This window comes from Podarcis bocagei (assembly GCF_964188305.1).
Source record: "Podarcis bocagei genome assembly, chromosome: 6".
NCBI classification, from domain to species: Eukaryota; Metazoa; Chordata; class Lepidosauria; order Squamata; family Lacertidae; genus Podarcis; species Podarcis bocagei.
The window spans coordinates 50,084,783-50,097,701 of NC_138130.1; the positions used below are offsets into that span (position 1 = coordinate 50,084,783).

Below are 12,919 nucleotides of genomic sequence, written 5' to 3' on the forward strand. Positions count from 1 at the left end.
TTCCTCCATGGCTTAACTATGGGCATATAACACTGGCAGACTGAGGTGTTCTTTAGGTATTTAGCTGCTTTTCCATGGGTTCCTCTCACAGCACTAATTAATATTTTATTGTGTTGTTGTTGCTGCTGCTGCTGCTGCTTTAAAAAACTCTGAACAAATAGCACTACAACCTGGAAAGGGAAGGAATTCATTGAAAATGAAGGCCATTACAAAAAGTGGTGGCAAGTTAAAAAATAAAAGTGGAAGGGAAAGAAAAGGTAAGAGAGGTAGGTGCAATGGAAACCAGAAATAATAATAATAAAAAATTAGTGGTATTTAAGGCCACAGCTCACAACAAGACATAAAGCTATTTAAAATCCAGTAACAGTTTTAAAAAGAATAAAACAGCATTAAAACAGTTGCAAGGAGTAAAAACAGCTTGAAGCAGCATTATTTTGATTTTTGGGCTTGGTAGGGGAAGCTTCTTATTGCTTGATGCTGCAATCCTGTGCACGCTTCTTTCCGAATACATGCCACTTCATACAGTGGGACTTGGCTTCTGAGTAAGCATTCGTAATGTTGCACCATTAATTTTTTTTTATAGGTTGTGTAAATAATCACCTGTGATGATGAAGCTTATATAAACATTTCTTCATACTTGGCCTTGATAAGTTTCTGATTTCACACTATGGTTGTATGCTATTCTCGCCTTTGTTTGTTTGTTTGTTTGTTTGTTTGTTTGTTTGCAGTTAAAAGGTTTCTATGCAAGCAAAGCTTATGAAGCAATGTTCTGCATACTGCATTTTCACTGGAAAATTAAAAATCACACGAAAGCACAGTGGACCCTTCATTTCCACAGGCTCTCATACAGAGCATCTTCAGGGCCTTGCTATTTCACAGGACTAGAAAAGTGGAAGGAAGAAACAGCTACTTCTAAAATGTTGTCTGTATGAACCTTTACCTTCTCTCCTCTTTATCCACCCCATTTTGCATCAGTTTCCATGGAAATGGAAGTTGAACAAGCCACCAGCAGCACAATCCATGTCATCTGCTGGTTCCAGTTTGTTCTTCAGTTTCCACGGAAATAGAGGCCAAATGCGAAAAAACAAGACACATATAAAACTTTTTGGTTCAGCTTTATGAACTTGTTTTTCTTTGGCTTCTGCTAGGGCAGCATTAGTAGGTAGGAACTTAGCAAGCAAAGGCTGTGGATTTCAAGTGTCGATTGTGTGTTGGAAACTCCAGCAAGCATAGTTGGGATAGTGTCGTTATTGGCACTGTGCAAAGGGACTTGCAACACAATGTGGCACTGTATTCTCCCACATAAAACTGGGGGGCTCCTGTTCAGGATTCCAGCCTTCCTCTCGCCCACCCGGTGTTATTTTCTCCCTTTCCCAACCTTCACTCTACATCGGGTGTGGAACCATTTTCAGATCCAGGACCACTTTGTCTACATGCCAATCTTCAGGGGTCCACATGCCAGGAAAGGGCAGCACCAGAGGCCAAAGCAGGCAGAGCAATGAATGTGAATTTTGCCTTTGCACAGTTGGCTTTTTCCACTACATATTCACATAGCTCCCTCTTTCCAGACAAGCAGCAAGCGTCAGCAGAGTTCAAGGATATATTCCAGTTGGGCAAAAACACTCAAGGAAGGTGAAAAACAGAGCCAGCGACTTGTGCAGAAGGCGGTGGGGCTGGGAAGTGTTGCAGCTTGGGGTGAGTACTGAGGACAGGATGGAATTTGTTTATTTATATTATCAAACTTATATTCCCCCCCTTCCTCCCAAAGGAGCCCAGGGCGGCAAATGACAAGTGGTGAAACAATGGAAATGTATTTAAAGCACTCAGAATGGTCTGGAGAGCTGCATTCAGCTCTGCTCTACATTCTGTGCTTGTTGAGTACAGTGGTACCTTAGGTTACACACGCTTCAGGTTACAGACTCCACTAACCCAGAAATATTACCTCAGGTTAAGAACTTTACCTCAGGATGAGAACAGAAATCACACGGTGGCGATGCGGCGGCAGCGGGAGGCCCCATAAGCTAAAGTGGTACCTCAGGTTAAGAACAGTTTCAGGTTAAGAACGGACCTCCAGAACAAATTAAGTTCTTAACCCGAGGTACCACTGTATGCTCATTCCACATTCAGCTGCTTTGGGGAGGAGGGTTGCCCTTTTAGATTTTGGTGGTTTGTTGTTGTTTTTTTTAAAAAAGGAGGGGTGGCTTTTTTAAGACTTTGTGGTACCCATAAGCATGCTCATACTCCCCTCTTGTGTCTCAGTGGCTCCATTTTGGCTACAGTTTTGTTAGCACTCAACTCCTGGGTTTAACTATTAAAGGTGACTGGAATACACACACACAGCAGTTAAATCTCTCTCTTTTTATAGAAAGTTAAAGTTGCTCTAGTCTTCTTTCGCTTCCAAGCTGAATGCCTCATTGAGCACCCAGGCCTTGCTGTAGTGATCCTTATTGAGGTTGACAGAGGTTGGGCCTTGTTAGGTATGCTGTTCATTCATTAGTGAACTGAAAAGAGCAGTTTTTTAAAAAGTTTTTTTTTTAAGGGGGGAGGGGATAGAGCCCATAATTTGTATGCAGAAGACCCCAGGTTCAACCCCCCCCCCAGCATCTCCAGGCAGGGCTAGAAAAGACCCCTGAGGTGCAGCCAGTCAATATAGGCAATCTGAGCTAGGGTAAATTGGCGATTTGACTCCATATAAGGCAAGCTGTCTATGCCTTCAGGTGGACTAGTAACCCTAATTACTGGTCTTGGCATTTATGTCCATCTCTACCCGGAAGCCCCATGGAGTAAGTGTAAGTCTGCAGCCTTAGTTTGTCTCCAGCAACATTTCCCCCATTCCTGTACACAAGTGGCTCCCCAATCCCACACTGGACCACCTGAAAATTACTGAAGGTCTTGGAGGACAACTGAAGGATTGTTCTGCCTGCTGCAGCAATTGCAATGCACGGTGCTAGATGCAGTATGATTTTTAATTGTTTTATTATTTTTTTTACAGAAATGCTGCAGACCACCTTAATGAAGTTCACGGACCACTGGTGGTCCACAGACCACAGTTTGGGAACCTCTGTGAATAATAATAATACGTGACTCTGCCTTATTCTGAATTAGACCATAGCCCTTCTCACTTGTTCAGTCACATCCAACCACACCAACACAAAGACTCTCCTCCCTGAAAGGGAGGGGAGGGGTTGTGGTCGGGGCCCGAGCTCCGGCTAGCAGGGGGCGTGGCCCCCTGCTGCCCGCTCACCTGGCTGGCGCTCACGCCCCCTCGGTGGCCATCCAACCAGGGGCCACGGTGGGGGCGTGTTCAGCAGCATTTTGCTGCAGCGCCAGCCTTCCCGGCCTCATTCTTCCTTCCTTCACCCCTCGCGAGTCACCCGCCCTCCACTCCCTTTAGTTAGGGCTCAGGTTTTTTGGCCTTGCTATGGACCTTAGGTTGGTCGCCCTGGTTGGCTGGGGGGCCTGGTAGGAGTTTTTCCATTTGGCACTAGGCTTTTTGGTTTTTTCGCCTACCTCGTAGCAATCGTCACAACTTTTGTGGTATTGGTGGGTAGGTTAGGCATTGAAATAATGTGTTGCGCTGTGTGGAAGTGCTAGGTGTGGCCATCGCCTATGCCTTCAATTTTTAGGGGTATTCCGTTAAAGGAATCTGGGGGTCGTGTATTCCGTCCGATGCCTGCTTGGCGGGAGGCCTTGGCACGACCCTCGGTGACAGCAGGGGTGAGCCTATAGTTGGATTAGCATCAACAGGCTCCACCTACTGGTGAAGAACCCACTTGTCTCGATCCAATGCCTAAGCCAATACCTTTTCAATTGCTGTAACCAATAAAGTTGTGGCCTTTTCTAGCCCATTAACCTTATATCACGTGTCCATGTGTCGTCATTTCACTTCACCGGGGTCGGGTCCTCGAACCACAATGTGATATTGCCAGTGCAATCAGTTCTGTCCACGTGATCAGGAAAGAAGGATTGCTAGTTAGATGGGCAAGCATGTACTACACTACAGTAGGTATGCACATGGGGGACTGGTCACAGTGGATTCAATGCATGCCGGTCAGTGGCGGGTCCAGCTGCTGTAACATACCCGTCTCCCCCAGCACACTTTCCCTCCATGAAACCTATGAAAAAGGCTTCTGTGTCTGCCAACTTTGACTACTGGGGGCTCTCCCATATGTGAAGCAGAGCTAGTTTCCTGCCCTGCTGCCTGAAGTGCCTTTTATAGAGTGCCCTGTGCCCTGCTTTATGGAGGACAATCCTCTACTTGGAGGGATGTCCAGGCCCAGTTTGGTTTAAAGACAGAGCCAAAAGAAGGGAGAGCAGGGGATTTGAATTTGCCCACCATCACTTTGTACCTGGATTGAGCAGACGGACAGCCTACCTGCACACCATACGTTTGTAAAGCATGTGGCTTCCCTCAAAGAAACTGAGAACTGTAGCTTGCCCCTCAGAAAGCTACAATTCCCAGCACCATTAACAAACTACCGTTTCCATGATTAGCTGGGGGAAGACATGTGCTTTAAACATATGGTGTGCCTGCCTGTAGCCATAGATCACATGGTCCTTGTCTTCCCCACAATGGTACTAATATGTGCTGTATTTCTATTTAAAAGGTAAAGGTAAAGGACCCCGACAGTTAAGTCCAGTTGCGAACGACTCTTGGGTTGCGGTGCTCATCTCGCTTTACTGGCTGAGGGAGCCAGCGTTTGTTGGCAGACAGTTTTTCCAGGTCATGTGGCCAGCATGACTAAGCCGCTTGTGGCGAAACCAGAGCAGAGCATGGAAACGCTGTTTACCTTCCCGCCAGAGCGGTACCTATTTATCTACTTGCACTTTGATGTTCTTTTGAACTGCTAGGTGGGCAAGAGCTGGGACCAAGCAATGGGAGTTCACCCCATCGCGGGGATTCGAACCACTGACTTACCGATCGGCAAGCCCTAGGCTTAGTGGTTTAGACCACAGCGCCACCCGCGTCCTGTATTTCTACTTTGATTGTAGTAATTATTTCAAAATTTCTGTCAGATTTTGAGGCAAAAGTGGACAGAGCAATGGATGTGGCTCTTACCTTTGTCCAGTAGGCTACATTTGAGTCAAAAGGTTTCTTCACACACCAGGCCTGTGCACCAGGGTAAATTCAAACAAATAAGAAGGTCTCTGTCCCCGCACCAGCCGGCATTGCCTTCCAGGGTCCAGAGCGTGTACCTGACTGTACACACACACTCCACACGGTCCTGGAACACACTGCTCACTATTATTCATCTAGGAAGTAAAATGACTTTTTACAATTCAAGGACACATTCCAACTTGGCAAGAGCACCTGAGCAAGTGTTAAACAGCATTATCCATAAGGGACGTGACCTGAGGTGGGCATGGCCTAGGGAGAGGCACAAGGGCCAGAGAGAGAGAGATGCCTAGAAGGGCACACAGGAACACCAGGCTGGCAGTCCCAACATGAGCATTTTATAGCAATATAGTGGGTGCTGCAGAATTCCATAGAGTGGGAAATTGGGGAACGGGAAGATTTTGCTGCTCATGCTCAGTAAAGTTTTTTTTCCCCTGAGGCATTTGGATGCCAAGATGGTGGAGGAGGAATCTTCCCCCTCCTCCTTCTGAGGTAGTTATATTGCTGAAATTCAGCAGCAGCTATTTATTTGGGATAATTAGGCCCCTAACAGCTCGGCTCAGCTTGGTAAACAAAGCAAAGGGTGGGTTCAAAGAAGCTTTTATCTTATATGCTTTTTTGGTGTGCTCTGTTCTATCTTTGTTTTACAGAGTTCAACTGGAAACCTAGCAGGTTTGGATTTGAATTTTTCACTTCTCTGTAAAGGGAACTTTAATGTAAAACTCCCATGATTTGGAGCAGGATTTGAAAGGTGGTTGCTATGGTGTGTGTTTTCTACTCTCTAGTTCTCTTTCCTATAGTTGTGGGGTGAAATCCAGTATTAACCATGCTCAGAGTAGACCCACTGATATAAATTCATTGATTTCACTGGGTCTGCCCTGACTATGACTAACCTCAGATACCACCCTTGGATTAGGGAAGTTGTGAGCCAAGTGCTACATTGTTATACATTGGTTTGAAAATATAAAATATCCTGTTAAAATGTTGTGTATGTCTATATACATTTGTTGAAGGAAGTCCCCGAAGTTCCCTTAGTTGTATCACAATAGCAGTGCATTATACCCTCTTGACTGTATACACAGATCTGTGGTTAGTGGAAGAGCTTGCCTTGTTGCAGGGGTGGTGCCTTTGAGCACTATGATTCCTTGACTGTACTTGGCAGAATTGTCTATATTTTAAAGGCCCCGTCGCGGACAAGCGCTTGGAGGGGCATTTTGTGGCCAGTTCCTAAGTGGGAAGCTGCCTCTTGCAAGATCTAGCAGAGGCAAGCCGAGCTGTGTTGAAGGAGAGAAGGCAGCAAGCTCCCGTCCTGGGAGTGGAGAGCGGCTGAACTCTCGCTTTGGCTGGCTTCTCTGCCAGCTCCAGAAGGAGAAGGCAGAAAGCAGGGGGAGTTACCTAGCAACCAACTCTGATGCTTTCCAACTATTTACAGGGGAGACCGAGGGCTGTGACCTACAAAGTAAATTTCCCATCAATGGGATTGCATGTGAAACATGCGGAAGGCAAGCTGGGCGCCAAACTGGCCAGGGGTGATCCTAATTGCTTCTGCATGGTGAGTTTTTAGCTATAATTGAAGTATTCCTGCTTTAAATTGGAATCCTAACTTTTCTGATGGAGTCACTAGGATAGCTGTATGATGTCTTATTTTTTTTGTTAGACATGAGGCTTAATCTCTGCTGGAGCAGTAGTGTAAAGAGAGAGAGAGAGAGATTTTGAGGAAGTGATTAAATGCAAATAAAAAATAAAAAATAGACCAAGTGGTCAACCTCTTTGCAAAGTATGTTAGTAATTAAAACACCCGTTAAACCCTTCTCCCTCCATTGTGCAACATGTCAGAATAGTAAAAGCTTGTGGCGGTTCTTTCTGGTTCTTCTAATTTACAGAAGACACTGACTGCATTCAGATGAAATGTGAAACCAAGGGTGAGGTTTTGGGCAGCCTATGGCTTGTGAAAATAATAGTCATAAACTTTGGTTTCCAGCTTGGCTGCTTTCCACTAACGAGCTGGGGTGAATTTAAAATGGAAGCCTTCCAAACTCCTAATGGTTCAGGGAAAGGCTGGGCTCATTGTTGTAACACTAAACTATGGTTTCAATACATTTCTGATAAGTATTCAATGGATGTACTGGCCAAATATTTCTGCAAGCAAACCATAGTACCATGACTCAAGGGATTATGAGAACAATGGGGGATGTTAATGTTTTGCGGCAAGGTATAGTCCGTGTGGATAAATTGCAAACCCACACTTAAGCAATGTTTGCAAAAAACACCAGTGTCAATGCTTTGCTTCTTCAAGCTAGTCATTTGAAGTTCTTGCTATTACTGTTGTTTCTGGATTCATTATACTCTTTGTTTATGTTATGCCTTTGTGGCATCGGTAACAGAAGCCCAAAATCACACTGTGAAGGTAACAAAAGCAAACAGTAAAGGTGTTACAAGCAGGGAAAATATTATTACTTTCCATTAACTAACCTTTAAAACTTTGACTAATCCAAGAACCCTTTGGGGGTCCAAGGGATTGCCCCTTTTCTCTGAATGCAAAGGAAGTCAATGTGGGAAAGTGACTGGACAAGAACTGTGGTGTCCTGAATTCAAATCCCTGCTCCTCACTCAACCATAAAACTTAATGGGTGAAAATGTGTCAGCCACACACAATGCCATGCCTTCTATTTACTTTTTGCCTCAGTGGCATCACACTGGAGAGGTGGGTAGATATTTTGTGACAGAAAGGTAGCAATGAATAAACACGAGTTTCAGTCATAAGTGGGCCAAACTCATCCACACAATAAAGACAGTGATTGTGTGATGTGGTTTAGCGGAGAGGGGAGCTGTAAATTCTGTGGCTTTTCTCCATTATGGATGAGTGCATAGTCCTGCTCACAACTTTTGTAGTCCGGCACTACTTTGAACAAGGAGGAAATAACTCTGCTGGAAGATGAGTAAACAGATAATAGCTTTATAACTAGTTCTGTTAAAACTTTGAACACCAGCTTCATTTTGCAGCTCTGAGATTCTTGTGCATTTTCTGTGTTGTGATTCATCTGGTGGATGCTTTCAGATCAGCCATGTCAGACCACTTTAAATATAGTTGCTATTGTAAATAAGAGCAGTCTTTCAACCCCCACCTCACAATTGTTTTAGTTGCTGTTTCAGATGTGCCTCTTTTACCTTCACTTTTCCGACTATACATTTGGCTCTATTCAAGCTGTTAGAAATATTGCTGCTTTTTAACAAGATACATTGCTTCTGTTTTGAGTGAATTATTATTATTATTATTATTATTATTATTATTATTATTATTATTATTATTATTATTGCAGGAAGATGTTATGCTCATTATTTAACATTTATTGGAAAATACAATAAGGAGTTCAGTAAGTAATCTCTTGGATTACAATGTTGAAATGTTGGTGGACAGAAAAAATGTGAATTTTATTATCATAAATCAATATTAATAAGGAAATAAACTTTTGTGTTCCTGCTTTAAAAGAAAGCTAATGAAACAGTAACCGGCATTTTAACACCACCTAAGGAGTATACAGGGACGCGGGTGGCGCTGTGGGTCGAAAGGTCGGCGGTTCGAATCCCCGCGGTGGGGTGAGCTCCTGTTGCTCGGTCCCAGCGCCTGCCAACCTAGCAGTTCGAAAGCACCTCCGGGTGCAAGTAGATAAATAGGGACCGCTTACCAGCGGGAAGGTAAACGGCGTTCCGTGTCTCCGGACAGCACTGGCCCCCGGCCTCTTGAGTGAGATGGGCGCACAACCCTAGAGTCTGTCAAGACTGGCCCGTATGGGCAGGGGTACCTTTACCTTTACCTTTTTAAGGAGTATACACGGTCTTCCTAGTAAACCCCTTGAAATTAAGAAAAATAGTTATTCAGTTTCACCAAGATCCACAAGCAAATCCTAACATGCAGCAGCTAAGCGGCAATTGTTATTCATAGCCAAGGCCTGCAAAGCAGTAAGCTGTCAGAAAGAGGGAAGGCATACAGGCTTGTGCAAGGCTTTGGGCCAGAAGGAAGCGAGGCCCCAGAGTCCAGCAGCAATCATGGCACAGGGCTGGGGGCTGCATTTCAAAGTGATTACACAATACCAAAAATATAGAGCTGTTCCACCAGGCCTTTTGTCAGGGCGCAGCCTGACCCCCTCCTCTGGCAATCTGCACAAAATTTTGTTTGATGGTTGCCATTAATTTCATTTTAATTTGATTTAATTAATTTTATAATGAATGTTTTAGAATGTTGGACTATTTTGACTGTTGTTAGCCGCCCTGAGCCCAGCTTCGGCTGGGGAGGGCGGGATATAAATAAAATTTATTATTATTATTATTATTATTATTATTATTATTATTATAAAACCCCCATACAAGATTACTGTATATGTTTAAATAGCTGCCTATACAAAAAAAGTAAAAACAATTACTGTATATTAAAACAATTGTACAAATAAAACAGTTTCAACTAAATTCTGATACCGATGGAGATAAAAGCGAATGTATATCTGACCTTGGTGAAAATGAAGAGAAGCAATTTCTTGTGAGGCTAACAAAAAATCTAAACTGCCCCTGAAATGTAACCTTCTTCTCACGGGGTATCATAACCCTTCCAGGACAATTTCCCAGATCTCTGTCAAATATGTTACACATTTTTTCCTGAAAGTTTTGATGTGCCAGTCAACATTGTATCCCAACATGTTCCACAGAATTTTATTTATTTATTTACTGTAAGCCAACCAAGGCAGTTGTCTGTAGCCTCCAACCACAAGGTAACCCCACTGTTGCTCTGCTCCTGGAAACTACAGTACTTGGAAATCTGCAAAAGCAGTGGTGCTGGTGAAAGTAGCCTTCCCCAGGGAGCCTGGGCTGGCTTTCCACTTGCTTAAAGGTACGTAGCTACATGTAGTAAGCACTGACTTGTTAATAAGCGGTTGTGTGTCCCCCCCCCCCATTTTTTGCACTCCAGCAGTTCAAGAACAGCCTTTCTGTATACCTGTTTCCAAATACTGGTTCTTGTTTTTATTTATTAAATCAGTGGCTTATGTGGCTGTGCATGTTCACAGCCTCCAAAAGCAAATTATTGTTTTCACATTAAGTGTTTGCCTTTTTTTAAAAAAAATTACTGCTAAGTAGATAACATGTACTCTGATGTTGGTTGATTGATGCTACTATACAAGCCTTTTGGGAAACAGCTGTTGCTAATAAGAAGCATTATAACAAAATAATTGGGTTTCTTTCTTGAAGAAACATTTTGTACAAATGCTAATGATGTTGTTTATTTTCCTTCATAAACATTTTCAGAGACTGTTCTTTTATCTGCTACAGCAAATTATAATAGTGATGGTTTAAATAGAGAAAGACAAATTGTTCTTAGGTTTACAGCAGGAAAATTCTCCTTTGATATATATTTGGCTGTGTGTTCCCTTTTGCAGTTGGGAATACTCTACTCTGCTTTTTTTTAAAAAATAAAGAAATCCTAAGCCCACAAAGACTTTTTTTTTATATTACTATTGGCTCTATTAATGTGTTTGTGCTGTATTGTCCTTGCGCAGTGATGCTTTGCCCTGAACAGGGTGTGCATCAGGGAAAAGTGGGGTGGGGATGTAGCGAGAGCCCCCCAGGATACAAGTGTCAATCAAGGGCAGGGATAATGTGGTGGTACAAGAGAGGTGGGGAAAACAGTGGCCATTGAGACAGGATGCTGCTGCTTGCACAAGAGATGGAGCCTTAGGCAAATAAGAAAGAGACAGCATGTATCAGGGATGTGGGGGGAGGGATTGTCTCTTGACCCACTGATTGGCAAGGTGTGGGAAGAACAAGGGAGACTGTGTCCCTTGGCTCGTACCAGTCAAATCACCGTCTGCAGGGCTTTAGTGAAGCTGTAATAAGGGAGGCATTTACACAAATGTCTCTTAATGAGTCAGACTTCAGTTTTTTGAAAATCCAAGAGCAGGTAAATATATGCTTTCGTGTGCATGCACATTTCTTGTATCTGAAGAAGTTTGCATGCACACGAAAGCTTATACCCAGAACAAACTTAGTTGGTCTCTAAGGTGCTACTGGACAATTTTTATTTTTCCCCTAACTGCGTCAGACCAACAAAGCTACCTACCTGAATCAGGTAAAGATAGATTCCCTGGCTTGGATACTAAGATACAATAGGGGAGTTTACAGATGGAAAGTTTTCCCTTCTCTTCCCTGCAGCCTTCTGCACATACACCCTCCAGGCAGTTGGACAGATTCAGGGGAGGCATGAGGCTGCCATCTTGTCAGGGAACAACCTGTTATTCCTTTTTTTAAAAAAGAACTCTGCCAGTAAGGGGGGTGGGAACCCTCCCCACCTGCTACAGATTCATCATAGGCCATGTTCCTGGCCAGCCCTTCTCAAGATTTTGTACTGACTTGCCTCACACCAACATATAGTGGTATCTCGGGTTACATACGCTTCAGGTTACATACGCTTCAGGTTACAGACTCCACTAACCCAGAAATAGTACCTCGGGTTAAGAACTTTGCTTCAGGATGAGAACAGAAATCGTGCGGCAGCAGGAGGCACCATTAGCTAAAGTGGTACCTCAGGTTAAGAACAGTTTCAGGTTAAGAACAGACCTCTGGAATGAATTAAGTTCTTAACCCGAGATACCACTGTACAAACCTGAGGGGTAGATCCTATGTAGGGCTATACTAGAGCTGAGACTGGGTCCAGATAGTCATTTGGTGGCTAGGTCTTACTGCATGAATATTTATTTGTGTGCTGGTTCCCAGTAGTCAGCCTCAACCAGTGCTGACTCCATGTATTGCCAGGGTTGTTGTTTTTTTTGGGGGGGGCGGGAATACATGGAGTGCTTCTTGTTACCATTGCAGTTGTTCGTTAGACCCAAGAAAGAGTGAACAGAAAGGTTAAAATGGTAAAAGAAAAGCACACAAGGCTGTTGTGACTGAGCAATCTGCCTGGGCCTGGTAGGTGCTTGACCATGCTGATTGTTGATGCAATGCTGACCCTTAATCAGCAAAATGTCCATTAACATCTCTTGTGACTCTCTTTACTCCGCTATTTGTTTATTAGGATATTATATTTCCACCAGGTGTTTGGAATATATTTGAATTGCTCTTATCCAAATGGCATCCTTCTCTCTCTCTCTCCTCACCCCCACTCCAATCCAAGCACTTGGGGTGGTGATTACACGAGGGCATCTTGTGCACTACAAATGTAGAAAATAGGGTGGGTCCTTGATTCACATTACAGTGCTTCCAAACACCCAGCAATAATGTTCACTGAAATAATGTTTCTTGCTATTCGGAAGTGAAGTGAGTTAAACCTGTGCATTTGTTTGTTTATTTTTAATTCGCCATTTAAGGAGCTGGCAAACATTCCTCCAACCTTACAAAGACTGCCAGTCATTGCTCATTCATTCAGCATATTGCACCTCAAGATGGCACTCTTGAACTACTCAGCTTTTGAGGGATATACTGATTAAGAATTACTCACAGCAGGAAACTTTCAGAAAACAGGATATCTTAGGGAGGTCCAACTTAAGCAGGAACAACTGCCACAATGTTCAAACAGAACAACCACATCAGACGCTGACAGCCCGACTTACTGATATTTATATACCGAGGATTATACTTCTTCCAAACGCTAGCTGAAACTATTCATTACAATTGAAATTACTGTTGTTATAAGCTAAAGGCAGTTTTAACTAACCACTGCAAAAAGGGAAATGCTTTCATCTTGCTTCTGAACTCTGTAGCCCCAAATTTTAATGATATAATTCTTTATATGATGTGAAAGTCGCCTACAATATGTCT

At 43.5% G+C, this 12,919-nt stretch overlaps 1 long non-coding RNA gene across 6 annotated transcripts in view; it reads left to right on the plus strand.

Moving 5' to 3' along the window:
* The first annotated feature begins 5,320 nt into the window (after positions 1–5,320).
* Positions 5,321–12,919, plus strand: part of LOC308588681 — a 31,876-nt gene continuing 24,277 nt past the window's right edge. For 3 of the 6 annotated variants that reach the window (XR_014008865.1, XR_014008867.1, XR_014008868.1), the window contains exons 1-2: positions 6,236–6,668; positions 9,916–9,998. This is a non-coding gene — a long non-coding RNA (uncharacterized lncRNA). Of the gene's footprint in view, positions 5,609–6,235; positions 6,669–8,436; positions 8,491–9,915; positions 9,999–12,919 lie in introns of those variants that run through there. The other 3 variants (XR_014008863.1, XR_014008864.1, XR_014008866.1) reach the window with 3 other exon arrangements.